Source organism: Pelobates fuscus, chromosome 5 (genome assembly GCF_036172605.1).
Source record: "Pelobates fuscus isolate aPelFus1 chromosome 5, aPelFus1.pri, whole genome shotgun sequence".
In the NCBI taxonomy this organism is placed as follows: Eukaryota; Metazoa; Chordata; class Amphibia; order Anura; family Pelobatidae; genus Pelobates; species Pelobates fuscus.
In genome coordinates this window covers 274,413,121-274,427,565 of record NC_086321.1, presented here as the reverse complement: position 1 = coordinate 274,427,565, position 14,445 = coordinate 274,413,121, and positions in this window count along the sequence as shown.

The window sequence follows — 14,445 nt, the reverse complement described above, 5'->3', positions numbered from 1 at the left end:
GCCTCTCTGATTAGAAAATACCTGCGACAAATTTTGTTCCTAGTCAAGCCCTACACATAGTCTAAACTGAAAAATGTGTTCCTTCATATTTGTCATCACTTTGTATTCTTTTAATATTAAATCAGATAATATATTATATAATAATAATAATAATGTGTATCTATAATCATTTATGTATACATTTTATATATATATATATATATATATATATATATATATATATATATATAAGATAAGTTGATAAGCGAGTGCACTGGTTTGTGTATTTTTTTTTATATATATATATATATATATATATATATATATATATATATATTAGTGGTCGGTTAATATCGTGACCGTGAAATACCTTGTGATTGGAATTAAGTCGGTGTGGTGTGCCGAAATCAACGTAGGGGTAGGCCTGTAAAAAGAGGGCCCCCCCGAAGGATTGTATAAGTAAGAGGGTGAGGTGGGTGGGGTGAACAGCGTACATCTCGGAAAAGGCAGGAAGGGGGAATAGCATTTTATAGGAACGCTAACTCCTCCCACAAATACAGGCCTGCGGAATTAAAACTTGTGGTCGGTTAATATCGTGACCGTGAAATACCTTGTGATTGGAATTAAGTCGGTAGGCCTGTAAAAAGAGGGCAAAAAGAAATGCAGGAAAACACACTTATTAGCAACATGATAATAATATAAGATTTGCTTGCCTTGCCTCTTCTCCCATTGCAGAATGTATCTATATAATATAGCTGATTCCAATTAACCTAATTTATCATGTGTACTGGCGTACTGCTACTGGATGCGGTTGATGCGGCCCTTATTCGGAACGGATGTCCTATATAAGAGGCAGGGTCCCAACCTAATTTAATGCATAGAGTTCAAATGTAAAACCGAATTTAGAAGTAGTTAGGGGATTGTCTAGTAGAGTAAGTGTCTTAATTGTCTGGTTTAAATGTCGGAGTGACATGAGGTAATGGCCGCACCTTCTTAAGTTTTCCTTGATGAAACATGATTGCCTGTCTGATTAGCTGTAATCGAGAAGTTTCTAGGGCTCAGGAATCCATAGAAGGTTAAATACATAGAGGTTTATGACCAGGTTTGTGTGGTTCAAATGCTGTCTAGTGAGTCTAATAACGCCTGGAATTCCAGTCTATGGGTATGTTATTTGTGGAGTAATGAACCAATTACTTATACATTTTGTTATCCTTATTGGTAAGCATTTTAAGAAAAGGGGTATGGTTTGGAATGGCTGGTGATGTATGTCTGGTAGGTAGAGTTTGATAGTGTTGTATTAAAGTTTGGATGAAAGTGGCAAAATGCGGCAAATTAGACCATAGTTTGAATTGTATGCTTGTGGATATTGTATTCCACTGTGAACCCCCCAAGAATGGCCACGGCTCTATCGTATGTACTCTATCGTATGTACTATCGTTGCCGTGCGCCAATAACCGGGCTAGACCGGATTAGGTCGTTGAAATGCGGATTTTTGGGTCAGGTGTTTTGGCAGTTGGATGAGGCACGAAGAATTCTTAATTAACAACGGGGCAAAGGGTCCGTGGCAAATTTGGAGTAGCCTAGGATGCATTCCCAATACAGAAAGAACTGATAAGTGACAGTCAACCAGGACAGCCTGCGAACCATCTTCACGACGGTCAATGAAGATGATTGACCCGTAATAATTATGTCGCAGACTGCCATGTTGTCGGTATAACCTTTAACTGTCATGCCCAACCAGGATTCTCTATGTTAATGCAGCCGCCACTTATCGATTAAATTAGACTATGGCCGGTGTTTCGCAAAAGGAAGGTAGACGGAGTGTCTCTTTGGTCAACAATCCCTGTAACGGCTACCCAGGTAGTGAGAGGGTATCAGCCATTGGAGACGTCCTTTTTCCCGGCAAGTTGCTGTATAGTAATGGAGCTGGTTATTCCCATCCACAAGATCCAAGAGAAGAGTCAGGTTCAGCTGTTAAAAGTAAAGTAATAATGCAGTAAAAATCCCCTTCCAAGAACGAGACGAGGCTACGTTTTGAAGGGTCAAGAAGAACTAAATTTTAATGACAGGGATTCTCCTTTTATGCAATTCTGCCCATGAAAGGGAGACACCTACATAATTAGGACAGTAACCAATTACAAACATGTTACATCCCACACATTTCATCCCCTCAGATAAACAGTTAACATAATTATCACACATACATTTTTACCCGAGTTTTGGATGTACCCTAAATACTTGGGGTACATCCATATATCCAGTATCCCCAGATAGCCCCAATCTGGGGGAACAACATACTTCAAAAAACATCCCATTCGGTAAAGGGGTTCGGGAGTTATGGGACTTTAAAGTTTTGACCGACCGCACAGGCACACTAGCCGAAAATAGTTCCATAAGTTTTGGCCTTGCAGTCGGTCCTCGTTCGTGTGGTGAAAAGGCACGAAAATCCTGCCATCCATGAGTTTCCTGATGGTCGCTACAATCCCCTTATGTGGTATAGTCTTTCTACCGAACGGTAGCACGGTCGGTAGTTCCAGCACGAATTTACGGTGTTCTGGAGGTCTCAGCGGTGCTCGCCTACTCGAGTGTCCGATTTTGGTTCCAGACACTCGGCGGCAAATCAGCGCTGTTCGTGAACTAAGATGGCCGCGAACACGTGTAAAAGTCCCGAAATGGCAGCCACCAAGTAACTGGAACAAAGAGTTTGTGCGTTTCATAAGGATGGTAAGTGCTGACCTGGGAGGTAAAATACCACATAATTAAATACAAGGTGGTCCGGTGTTCGGTAGTTTGTGTTCATTCTTATACCTGCTGAATCTCTACCGTACGGATTGCATAAAATAGACGAAAGTGTTTAAATGTCCCGAACTGGGTTAAAAGTAATCCACATGAACCAGGTAAGCACATTCCATTGTGGTTATAGTCTCTGTTAATGTGCATGTACCTGGTTAGTGGTTAAAGGGCCGGTTTAGCAATAAATGTTTCCAGGCAAAGGTAAGGTTCTGTTACAATCCCTAATCATAGTTTGGAAATTGCTGCATCTGTACAAAAGACTGTGAATTGGTCAGATTGTGGCGGGATGAACACAGAAAACCCAATCCAGTGCTCTAATGACTCCCACCACATGACCAGGTCTGCCCTTGCCAGAGGATCTAATAACAATATCTCCATCAGGCAGACCTGGTAATAAGCGTAACAGTAAATGAATGATCTCCCCAGAGGGATAGTGCGCATAGTGAAGTTTCAAGAACCCAGCAATGATTGCAGGTCTTCCAATTACAAGTTCCCAGTTGAAGGAACCTGTTTCGTCTTCGCAAACGCGCACAAGCTTATCCTCGGGGAGACTTGCCTGCATGGTACTGAAATTTAGTATCAACCTATGAAATCAAGTTTGCCACTATTAAAAATCTTCTAGATAATGTATCACCGTGGGGCACCTAGTGATAATGAGGAGTAGCCAGCAGAGAACCTCCGCAAGTGTATCAAATAGGCATGTGCATGGGGAAAATTTTCGGTCCGGTTCGGCATTTTCGCAATTCAGCACTTCAACACTTCGGTAACTTCGGAACTTCAGCAACTTCGGCACTTCGGAATTTCGGGACTTGGGCACTTCGGGACTTCTATTGCAGCCGCTTAGTAGATAACTCCCTAATTCCCACGGTATTAGGGAGTTATCTACCAAAAGGCTGAAAGACCTAAATTGGTCTTTCAGACAAATTTACTAATACTAAGTAAAAATGACTTTGTATTAGTAAATTTTGCCCCTACTCGCTATACCGCGAGTAGGGGTATGTCTAGTAAACAGTGAGCAGCCTGTGGCCCGAGCGGCGAGTGAGGGCCCTAAAGTAAAATGATGGGGGGGGACCTATTGTCCTCCCCCCCGGCCCCCACCCCTGAGCGGCGGAACTAATGTCCTCCCCCCTGGCCACCACCCCTGAGCAGCGGGTCAGGGCCCTAAATACTAATAAGGGGGGGACCTAATGTCCTCCCGCTGGCCCCCACCCTTGAGCGGCGGGTGGGGGCCCTAAATTGGAATAAGGGGGGTACCTAATGTCCTCCCCCCTGGCCCCAACCCCTGAGCGGCGGGTGGGGGCCTTAAATACTAACAGACTGGCCCCCACCCCTGAGCGGCGGGTGGGGGCCCCAAATACCAATAGGGGGAGACCCTAAAAAAAAGTCGTCCCCCCTCCCCAGGTGACTAGGGGTCCCCAAACCCCTAGTCACCACCCTCCCCCCCCCCCCCAATACAACTTATCCCCCTACCTACCCCCCTCACCCTAAAAATAATTTGGGGGGGGGGTCCTTTAACTAAGAACCTGTAAAAAAAAAATTACCATTCAATGTTTTCTTTCTTCTAAAATCTTCTTCTTTTTTCAGCCCAAAAAAAGGGCAAATAAAAAAACATAATAACCGACGCAATTAAAAAAAAAAAAAAAAAACAGCAAAAAAAAAAATAATCCTTCACCCATGGAGGGCTTCGCGCAGACTGAGCCTACGGGAGGGACCCCAACCTAGTGTGGAACTGTGTGTAATAATTATTCCACCAAGTACGGGGACGGATGTGGCTTAAGTAGAACGTCAACTCTTATTTACCTCTGTATTCATGACATTTGATTCAACTTATACTGGCACATGGTTTTGACATGAGTCCCAAGGCATATGGCGCATACGTGAAGTAATCTGCAGTCACTAGAACTACATATTCCTGTGTTAAAATTACTACAAATTAGTGGGTGAGTACTCAGATAGTGAGGGGGGGGGGGGGTGAAAGGTGATGCATGGGGCCTACCCTGTGAGTTGGTGGGAGTGTTTGTGCAGACCCTACAGGAGGTTTTTTCTAATTTAGACAGTCTATCATTAATGGACTGAAGAGATGCCAGAATGGAGTTTAGATTTTCTAATATGTCTGAGATTTATCCTTGTGAGCTGGTACCCAACCCAGGATTCTCAGGATGCGTAGCTTCATGAGTTCTGCTTTCCTTGCAGTAGCTGTGAAAGGAATACCCTTTCGGCACAATTCAGCTGAGATCCTGGGGATAGTCCAGAATCTTAAAGAACCACTATAGTGCCCTGAGGGTGCCCCCACCCTCAGGGTCCCCCTCCCGCCGGGCTGGATGGAGAGGAAAGGGTTAAACTTACCTCTTTCTCCAGCGCCGGGCGGGGAGCTCTCCGCCTCCTCTCCTCATCTTCGGCTGGATGCGCATGCGCGGCAAGAGCCGTGTGTGCATTCAGCCAGTCTCATAGGAAAGCACTCACTTGATGCATTTCGCCGAAGCTTTTCAAAAGTGAAAACTTTTGAAAAAGCTTCGGCGAAACGCGTCAAGTGAGGAAGAATTTTGGACTATTTAACAGGACTGGTTTTATAATTTGCAATTTTCACTTTTTATTAATTTGAAATAAAGTATATATATATTTTTATACATATCCAGTCATCTTTCTTGTCCTCCTTCCTATTCATCATTGTTTTGCTGCTATATCTAGTCCAGTATATCCCAAGGTGGGGATTGTTCCACCTGAAACTCTCCAAACTAGAGCAGGTCCTTGCTCTAGTATATGTAAGTAGGATTATCCATTTTACTGAATTATTTTATATATACATACTATACCATGTGGTGCATTCTATTTCTGTTTTACATATAACGAACATCTATACCTATAAGTCCATCAACGATCTTGAACGCCAAGAAATCCACAGACGGGGATTATTTCGTCCAGGCTTACAAAACCGAGCTGATATAGCTCTTAAAAGTGTGAGTGTGAATTCAACACCTCTATTTCATCTAGTTATATTGTTTATACATACTGTACCATTATTGTATTTCTGTTCCTTTTTTTTTTCAAGCTACTTCGTTGGGCAGTATTTCATTATGCGTATGTATATTTCTGATTATTAGCGCTGTTCACCTCTCTGTTATATCTGTCCACTTTTTCACAAGGTTGAGGGAACACCTTGTCGGTGAACTGCAGCTCACCCCTAAGAAGAGAGCGCTTATTTCAGTTTTTTTGCATTAAGCAGAAGTGGTCTGGGTGCCTATAGTGGTCCTTTAAAGAGCCTGGCATGTATGGTAATTGAGATTCACTGAGGGTAGCAAGCCTAGTAGGGGTGTTCGGCTTAGCGGTTGCGCTAGGGAGGGATGGTTCTTCTCCTATGTTGGCTTCTTGGGACATACTGAAAAAGAACACCACAACAACAATCAAGTTTATGTAGAACTGGCTGGCTAACTAGTGCTGAAGCGAAAAGCTATCTACCCCATGACAGGTGAGGCCCTGCTAGTTGCCAAGTGGCTGGTGAGAGGCTCTACCTATGATTTGGGCATGGGGCTCAAACCACTAGCGTGGTGGCGGGGTGTCGGCCAAAAACGTGTGGCCGTGACTGGTGAGGCCCTAACTATAAACCCTATAGGCGGGTGAATGTGAGGCTCTAACTATGATTTGGGCCGAGGGGAGAAAATCTCCACGTTGAGATTGGGTTGTACAACTAAGGCCAGCTCCTAACCCTAGATAGCCAGTTCTCTGACCCTAGACGGGGGCTTGATGAGGGGGTAATGTAACGTATTTAGCGACACCCGAGTTGTGGTTTTGTGAAAAGTACCTTGAGATTCCTATGTCAGAGAAAGAGAGAAAAGAAGAGAGGGAAAAGATGAAGAAAGAAGAAGAAAGGAACTGTGGTCGAGGGAGAGGAGAGAGAGAAAATTATGTTTGGCATAGTGTAGTTCTTAGAGACATAGCTGATAGTATAATAACCTTAGGCCCCGAGGGTGCTGAAGATTCCCAGGATAGCTACTATCTATCCCTGAAGGGAGATTTAGGAAGGCGTCGTGCCATGAAAGAGTAGTAGTATCTGAAGGAAAGAGGAGAGGGTAAAATGAGCAAGGTTTATTAGAATCAGGACGATTGTTTACAGATAGTGAGTTTGAAAAAACGTATGACGAGTCGTCGAGTGGAGCCGTGGCCTGATGAGGCAAGGCGGGAAATCAAGCCCCCATTCCCTAATACCCCATCTTGGAAATGCGTGGCCTTGTAGAGGCGGTTGATTGAAATGTGAACGAAAATGTATTTGTACCTGATAGAAACAGGAGACAATAATGAACCAGTAATTGTCTAATGGTAGAATGCCGTCCTGAAATCTTAAGTTAAGGTGCAGTTTTTTTTTTTTGGTTTTTTTTTTAAAAGGAAAGGATATCCTTAAGGTCACCTCTAAAATATATTATTAACCTCCTCTTAATTAACAGTATTAGATTACGCCAGATTATGTAGATTTAGTAACTTAATCGGTTGTAGGTTAGCAGATGATAATAGGTAACTTCGATTATAATATTAATTTGCAAAACTTTATATAAATGTAATTGAGATTGGCAATTGCAGAGTGTCAAACTGATCAGTCTGAATCAACCGACAACAATGTTTCAATGTATGGACGTGATTCATGTTAGACTTAAAAATAGGGCATTCTTTGCACAAAAGGAGGGAATTAAAAACTATAACGGAATTACAAACAGTTTAGGTTTCATAATAAATGAATAGATAAATATGTATGTTTTTTTTGATCGATAGATGTCCCCCCTTCTTAACGGGTAACCGGTATATAGTTAGCATTATTTCCTTTAGTGTACTTACATTCCCATAATTAACTACCATAATAGTGAGTTCACAACTTGAAATGGACAATGTTGTTAAAGATTCACTCAAGCCGAATGGAACAGTAAATGCACGAAATGACATATTGAACGAATTAACAAAAAGGACCTGGTATAGCAGGTGTATCGAGCATTCGTTTGTTTGTTCGTCAGAAACATGTGAAACATGAGTAGAGAATGTTGAACGGCGGTAATAGCCCCAACGGAGGTAATTTAATTTATGTATAACAGAAATTGCATAGCTTCCAGTGTGATCGGTCTTAACGGTTGACAGGTAAAGTAATACAATATATTCTGCAGTTAACTTTCATTTGCTTAACTTAACCAAATAGAACCGTAAATGCATGAATAAACTTGTTGAAGTGTAAAAAATGAAATCTCGAAAGGAACCTGGTGTTCGCATGAAATATGTATAACATGAATTGATAAGTGAACGGCGGGAATAGCCCAAACGCGGCTATTCTCGACGATCATCTGGACGTTCGTTTGTTTGGTGGTTCGTGAGTTTGCATGAACAGAGGGTGACTGGCGGGAAAATCGGAGAGGATGACGGGACCGGAAGTGTAGCTGTCGGGAACCGGAAGTTCGGCTGACACGGAGAGGCGAACAGGCCAGGAGTGAACAGCGTACGTCTTGGCAAAGGTAGGAAGGGGGAGTAGCGTTTTATAGGAAGGCTAACTCCTCCCACAAATACAGGCCTGCAGCCTTAAAAAATAATAAAATATATTTATACATATTTATATATATATATATATATATATATATATATATATATATATAAAATATACCATATTTATTAGTTAAAAACAAGTGTTCTTCACAGTAACTGGTTACCAAACTTTGCCTAAACTTCCGGGAAGCCCTGAGTCCATGCTAACCGACTTATCTCCCCAAAGGCTGGACATGAATACTTGCTAGCAGGGTATATTATGTGTATAAATCACAAGTTTGATTTTTTCTTCCACCCAATGAATACATACATATTGGTTTGCGTGTAGCTTGGGGAAGAAGAAAGATAGGCATTTCTGAAGGGTGGGCCATAAAAGATCTCCGATAGAATAAGTAAAGGGAGGAAGGAGCTTGTGTCTTAGTGTCCAATATGTCAGGCATGTGCTTACTGATCATAATAAATGTAAGCTGGGGAACTTTGGGAATTTTTTTACCATAAATGAAACCTTGACCACTTATATTCTAATAAACACCACTAGGTTGAAGCCAATCCCTGATTCAGTATCCGTAGGCGATTGCTACATGAGGTGTGTACATATGCCGACTGTATAAGCACTCAAACAACACCTAACCTCCTTCTTCTTTGCTGTTCTTTTCTCTCTCTTCGTCTCCCTCTCAAGAGTCTGTGACAATAAGTACTAAAGTGCTATGTATTTGAACTGAATTTTCTATGTTAAAGGATCACTATAGTGTCAGGAAAATAAAGCGGTTTTCCTGACACTATAGTGCCCTGAAGGTCCCCCTCCCTTGGCGCTGAAGGGGTTAAAACCCCTTCAGCAGCTTACCTTAATCCGGCGCTGGTGACCTCTCCTCTCCCGCCGACGTCAGCTCCCGAGTGGAGTGGAATGCGCATGCGCGGCAAGTTTCTCAATGTTTTCCTATGGACATTCTGCACGTTAGATGCGCCTCTAGCAGCTGTCAGGAAGACAGCCACTAGAGGTTGGATTAACCATGCTATGTAAACATAGCAGTTTCTCTGAAACTGCTATGTTTACATGTGGAGGGTTAAAACCTGAGGGACCTGGCACCCAGACCACTTCATTGAGCTGAAGTAGTCTGGGTGATTATAGTGTCCCTTTAATGTTAATATTCTTACTTCGTTCATTGCATAAACCTTTGTCGTCAGAATACACGTTGGCCATGATAGGAAACAGAGACCCCATACAGCATCAATAGTCATATTAACTAAAGTCAAATGTTAAAAACCATGTGATAAACTCTGGACTGTCACAACTGTAAAATTTATGACGGCAAACCAAAAATAAAGAATTATAAAAACATTTAAAAAAAAAAGTGTGCTTTTTGTGTGTACAAAATGTCAAATTTTCTCTGGATGTTTAGGCCCTGTCAAGCTAAAATAGGCTAGATGTGTGTTCCGTGGCAGGTATGCTTTAACACTGCACAGTGGGTAAAATGGAAATGTACATACAGTTAAAACATGGAGAAAATGAAGCATAGTGAAAGAGGGAGGAGGCAACTATTAGGGGGAGGTAGGACAGAGAATCCATTGTGTAAAAATACAGAAGATGAAAGGCTTTAACGGTTAGAAGAGAAAATCTCAGACTGCAGAAAATACTGCAGACAAAGTCTGGCTTCAAAGTCTATGCAAAGAAGGGAGAAAATGCAAAAAGAAAAGATATAATAGAAACCAGACATGAAGCCACAATTAGAGGTCACAGGATACACCCATTATTATAAGGACATTTGAAGTCACATATATCTCATTTATGATAGAAATTTCTACTATGTGATTTTTATATTTTAGCACCCCAAGGCTTCTCCATCCCCCCTACTACATGTACAGACTCAGCAAGTGTCAATCAACCCAACTATCCTGTTCTCAGTCTACCTTTTATATGTATACTCTCCAGGTGCCTGGAATTTTACCTCATTAACCCTTTCACATCATTAACCCTTTCACATTTCCATCCTGACTGTACAGAATCCCTATAATTACACAATCGTAAGTGAATAATGGTGTGTCAAATATCAAAATACGTATATAACCTAAATAAATCTTAATAAAAAAGAAAAAATACAAAAATAGATAAATCAAATTATATAATCAGCAAATAACCCTTTATTCTCCCGTGAAATTAACTCACATAAACAGAGTAGTTGAATGTCAATCAAAACTCGTGCATTCTGAGAGGATCAGACTCTAGCAGGCAGTGGATCGTATCATGACTCCAAATATGCTTCAAACAGATAAACAGTGGAAAGGGGAAAACCAAACTGACGTAACATCAGTATAAAAGAACTGTATTTTTCAGAATATAAGATGCAGTTTTTTACACCAAAATTTGGGGTAAAAAAATGACTTCTTCCCACATTCCCAGATATGCCATACTGCTATTTATGCACTTCATTGACAATACAAAGCGCCCCCCAAAAGGTTATCCGTAGTATGATCACCTATTTAAAATACACCCCCTAATTTACCACTTTAACAATTTGCTACAAGTTTTACCCACCAAAAAATATTCCTATTGATGAGACCCTGATGAAATATAAGGGAAGACTGGGGTTGACACAATACGTCCCAGACAAAAAGATCCCGGTATGGGATAACATTGTAAAATCTTTGTACAAGTGGTAGCGGCTATGTGTACACTTTGCGGGTGTACAAAAAGAAAGGGTAGCCACTGGGATCCCACAGGATTCCCAGATATAGTGGGTAAATTGTCTGTGACCTAATCAACCCCTTACTAAACAAAAGGTATAACTTGTATATCCACAACTGTAACAACACTGTCCCACTACTTAAAAAGCTTCAATGCTTTGAGACAGTGGCCTATGACACAGTTTTCCTAAAGGCTCTAGCAGAAAAAAAAAAAACGTAAAAAGGGGAAATAGCTGCTCTCTGCCAGGACGAACTGCAAGCTCTAAAGTACAGAGTCAAAAAGGAGGTATTCATCCTAACAACCACCCACAGGGAACACACTTGCAGAACACACCGTTCAGATAGGAAATAAAGCGGATGCCAGTCTACATTAAGAATTATAATAAGCACATTCCACCAACCCCCAAAAAGAAAACCCACTAGAAAATGTGCAGGGTGTGTTAGCAGAGGGGCACATGAACTAATACCAGTTTGTACTGCCCTGATTGCCCCTCTCAGCTCGGCCTTTGCATTGCACACTCAGGGCACAAATGTTTGGCATCTAAATGCAGTTTATATATATTTTTTAGGTGTTAAAATTATTCTGTTTAAAAGTTATAAAACTGACTGCCGACTCTATTTTATTATTTTTGTGATTTAGTTAATTGGGGTGGGTAGGCCTTTGTGGGATAGTTTGAAATAGCAACCTGATAAAATGCTCCAAATGAGGCATAGACCCACTGTCAAAATTCAAAGTTTGAAAAAAACTTGAAATGGCTGTGTGTCAGTTTTTCCCTTCAACATCTACATACACCTGGCAAATGTACACATGGGGGTATTGCTGTACTCAGAAGACATAGCTGAGCATTAAGTGTTAGACTACCGTAGGACACATAAGGATTGCAAAATATACAGTAAAATCTAAAGGTGTGTGTCAAAGAGGCAAAAAAATGCATATTACAACTACACTTGGTACAAATTAGCGAAACAATTATCCCACGCCAAGGTTCAAAATATTCCTTTTGAAATACCTTGGAAGTCTTCTTACCCTGGAAGTCTTCTTTACGGAATGGTAAGCCTTTGTGGGGTACTTTGAATTAGCAACCTGCTACAATGATCCAAAATTTAAAAAAACAGAGCCATCAACACCATTTATAAAAATTGCATGTGAAAAAAATTGTGGCATGTTAAGACACAATATATGCCATATGAGAGATCCTGGAATGTCTACTTTCACAAATTGTCATGATACTCAGCACCACTCACCTAGTTGAGGTCAAATGACAATGATGCAAACAAAGATGTCTCTGAGCTCCTGAACAGTTTATATAGTCCCAGAGTGCTCCACTCACAGATGGTAGATGGCTGATCATGTGACTCTGTCAACCTATTTAACCCCATAGTATCTCCTAATCAGTGCTTGACTGTTTCAAGCTCCCTGTTCTTGATGCCTTGTGATTTTTTTCTGTTTCCTGACTTGCTTCTCTTCTGAATAATTTCCTGGTTCCCGACCCCGGCATTCTTCCTGACCACGCTTTCTTTCTGCATTTGGACCTCCAGACTTTGCCTCTTGTCTCCTCTCACTCCGCTGTCTGGTACCCTTGTGTAGAATCATTCCCTTTAGGCATTTACATGTAAACACTGCCTTTTCAGAGGTACTTCACAAACCGGACTTTACATAGGACACGAGGCCATGCGTTTAGACTGGAAGAAAGAAGATTTCGTCTAAGGCAAAGGAAAGGTTTTTTTACTGTAAGAACAATCAGGATGTGGAATTCTCTGCCTGAAGAAGTGGTTTTATCAGAGTCCATACAGATGTTCAAACAGCTACTAGATGCATACTTGCAAAGACAGAATATTCAAGGATATAATCTTTCAATGTAGGGTAATAACTGCTTGATTCAAGGATAAATCTGACTGCCATTCTGGGGTCAAGAAGGATTTTTTTGTCCTAGCTTGTTGCAAAATTGTGCTTCAAACTGGGGTTTGTTTGTTTTTTTTTTTTGCCTTTTGGATCAACAGCAAAAAACAGGTGTGAGGAAGGCTGAACTTGATGGACGCAAGTCTCTTTTCAGCTATCTAACTATGTAACTATGTAACTATGTAACTTCCTGTGACAGTGCTGCACAGTGTTTCCACACTCTGCATTGACATGCTGAATTTTCCCTTATAGAGATGCATTAATTCAATGCATATCTATGAGGAGGTGCTCATTAGCCTAGCTGGCTTTTGGCCCTGCCCCCACGCAAATCTTAGCATATCCAATGCTTTCCCAAAGCATTGGCTTGACTAAAAATCATAAATTCTGATGTCAGCAAGGAGGTTGATCTGTGTAGCACTGGAAATAGGGTGAGTTTTATTAGCTTTTAAAGGGGCTAAGGGGGGGCGACCACCTAAATGACGGTTTTAACACTTCTAAAAGGGTCTGGAATACATGTTTGTGTTCCTGACTCTATTATGATACTTCAATATCAAAGGTTATATCCTGCTATCCATCTCTAATCACACCCTTAAGACAGAAAATTTCCTCAATTTATCAACCAATCCAGTTAAGGCAACATCAGACATATGGAAAGTGTAGTATAAGGCAGGCATAGTTGAGGCAGGCAAGAGAGCAACAGAAGCAGGGAGCAGAATGGAAGAGAATGAAACATTCAGTTAGGTTTTCGCGATGCATGACCACATTCTCCACCAACAGGACAACCAACCACTGATTTGCATTCCCCCTCCCTGGCCTAAGATATGCTCACATTTCAGCCCCTATTCAGCCCCCTGTCTCTCCACCCTCCCTCCCCCCCCCCCCCCCCACAAACCTCAACCTCTATCCAGACACACACTATAGCCCCTATCACCACACACACACACTACACGACAAACAGCAAAATCCACACAGAGAATTACGTAGCATCCCCCCACACATGGAAACCAACAAGCATTATCCCCAAAACATGCAACCCTACAAGGACAATCATCACAAATGCAGAACTACAAGCAACATCTCCACATGCTCAGCAAGCAGCCCTTTTCTGTTTACTAAAAACATTGCAAATTGTAAACTTTTCATGTTCTATTCATTTTTATATATTGGTTTTATGTCCAAACGCTGCAATCAAAATAAACAGACGTAAAAAAGCAGCAGTTTTGGCTATGTTCTTCTGGATGTGCCCTGGTAGATTTACCACTTATAAAGAGCTTTATTTGTCATTAAAACACGTAAGGTAAAAGAGTTGTTTACACAGTTGCTATAGCTCAATAGAATGGCCATAGAAGCTGCATCTCATTCAGCTCTGCATGGAGCCCTTCAATTCTTGATGATTACAGGTGCAGATATACACCCTTTACAGTTTACACCATACGTAGGTACCAGGACAATTACGTACTTTCAGTTCCAACTGTTATATCTATGGTGTTAATTATGCCAGGCTTTTTAGCAGCTGAAACACAAACAATATGGCCTATGAAAAGCATATGGATAACCTGCCGTACTCTGAACATTCT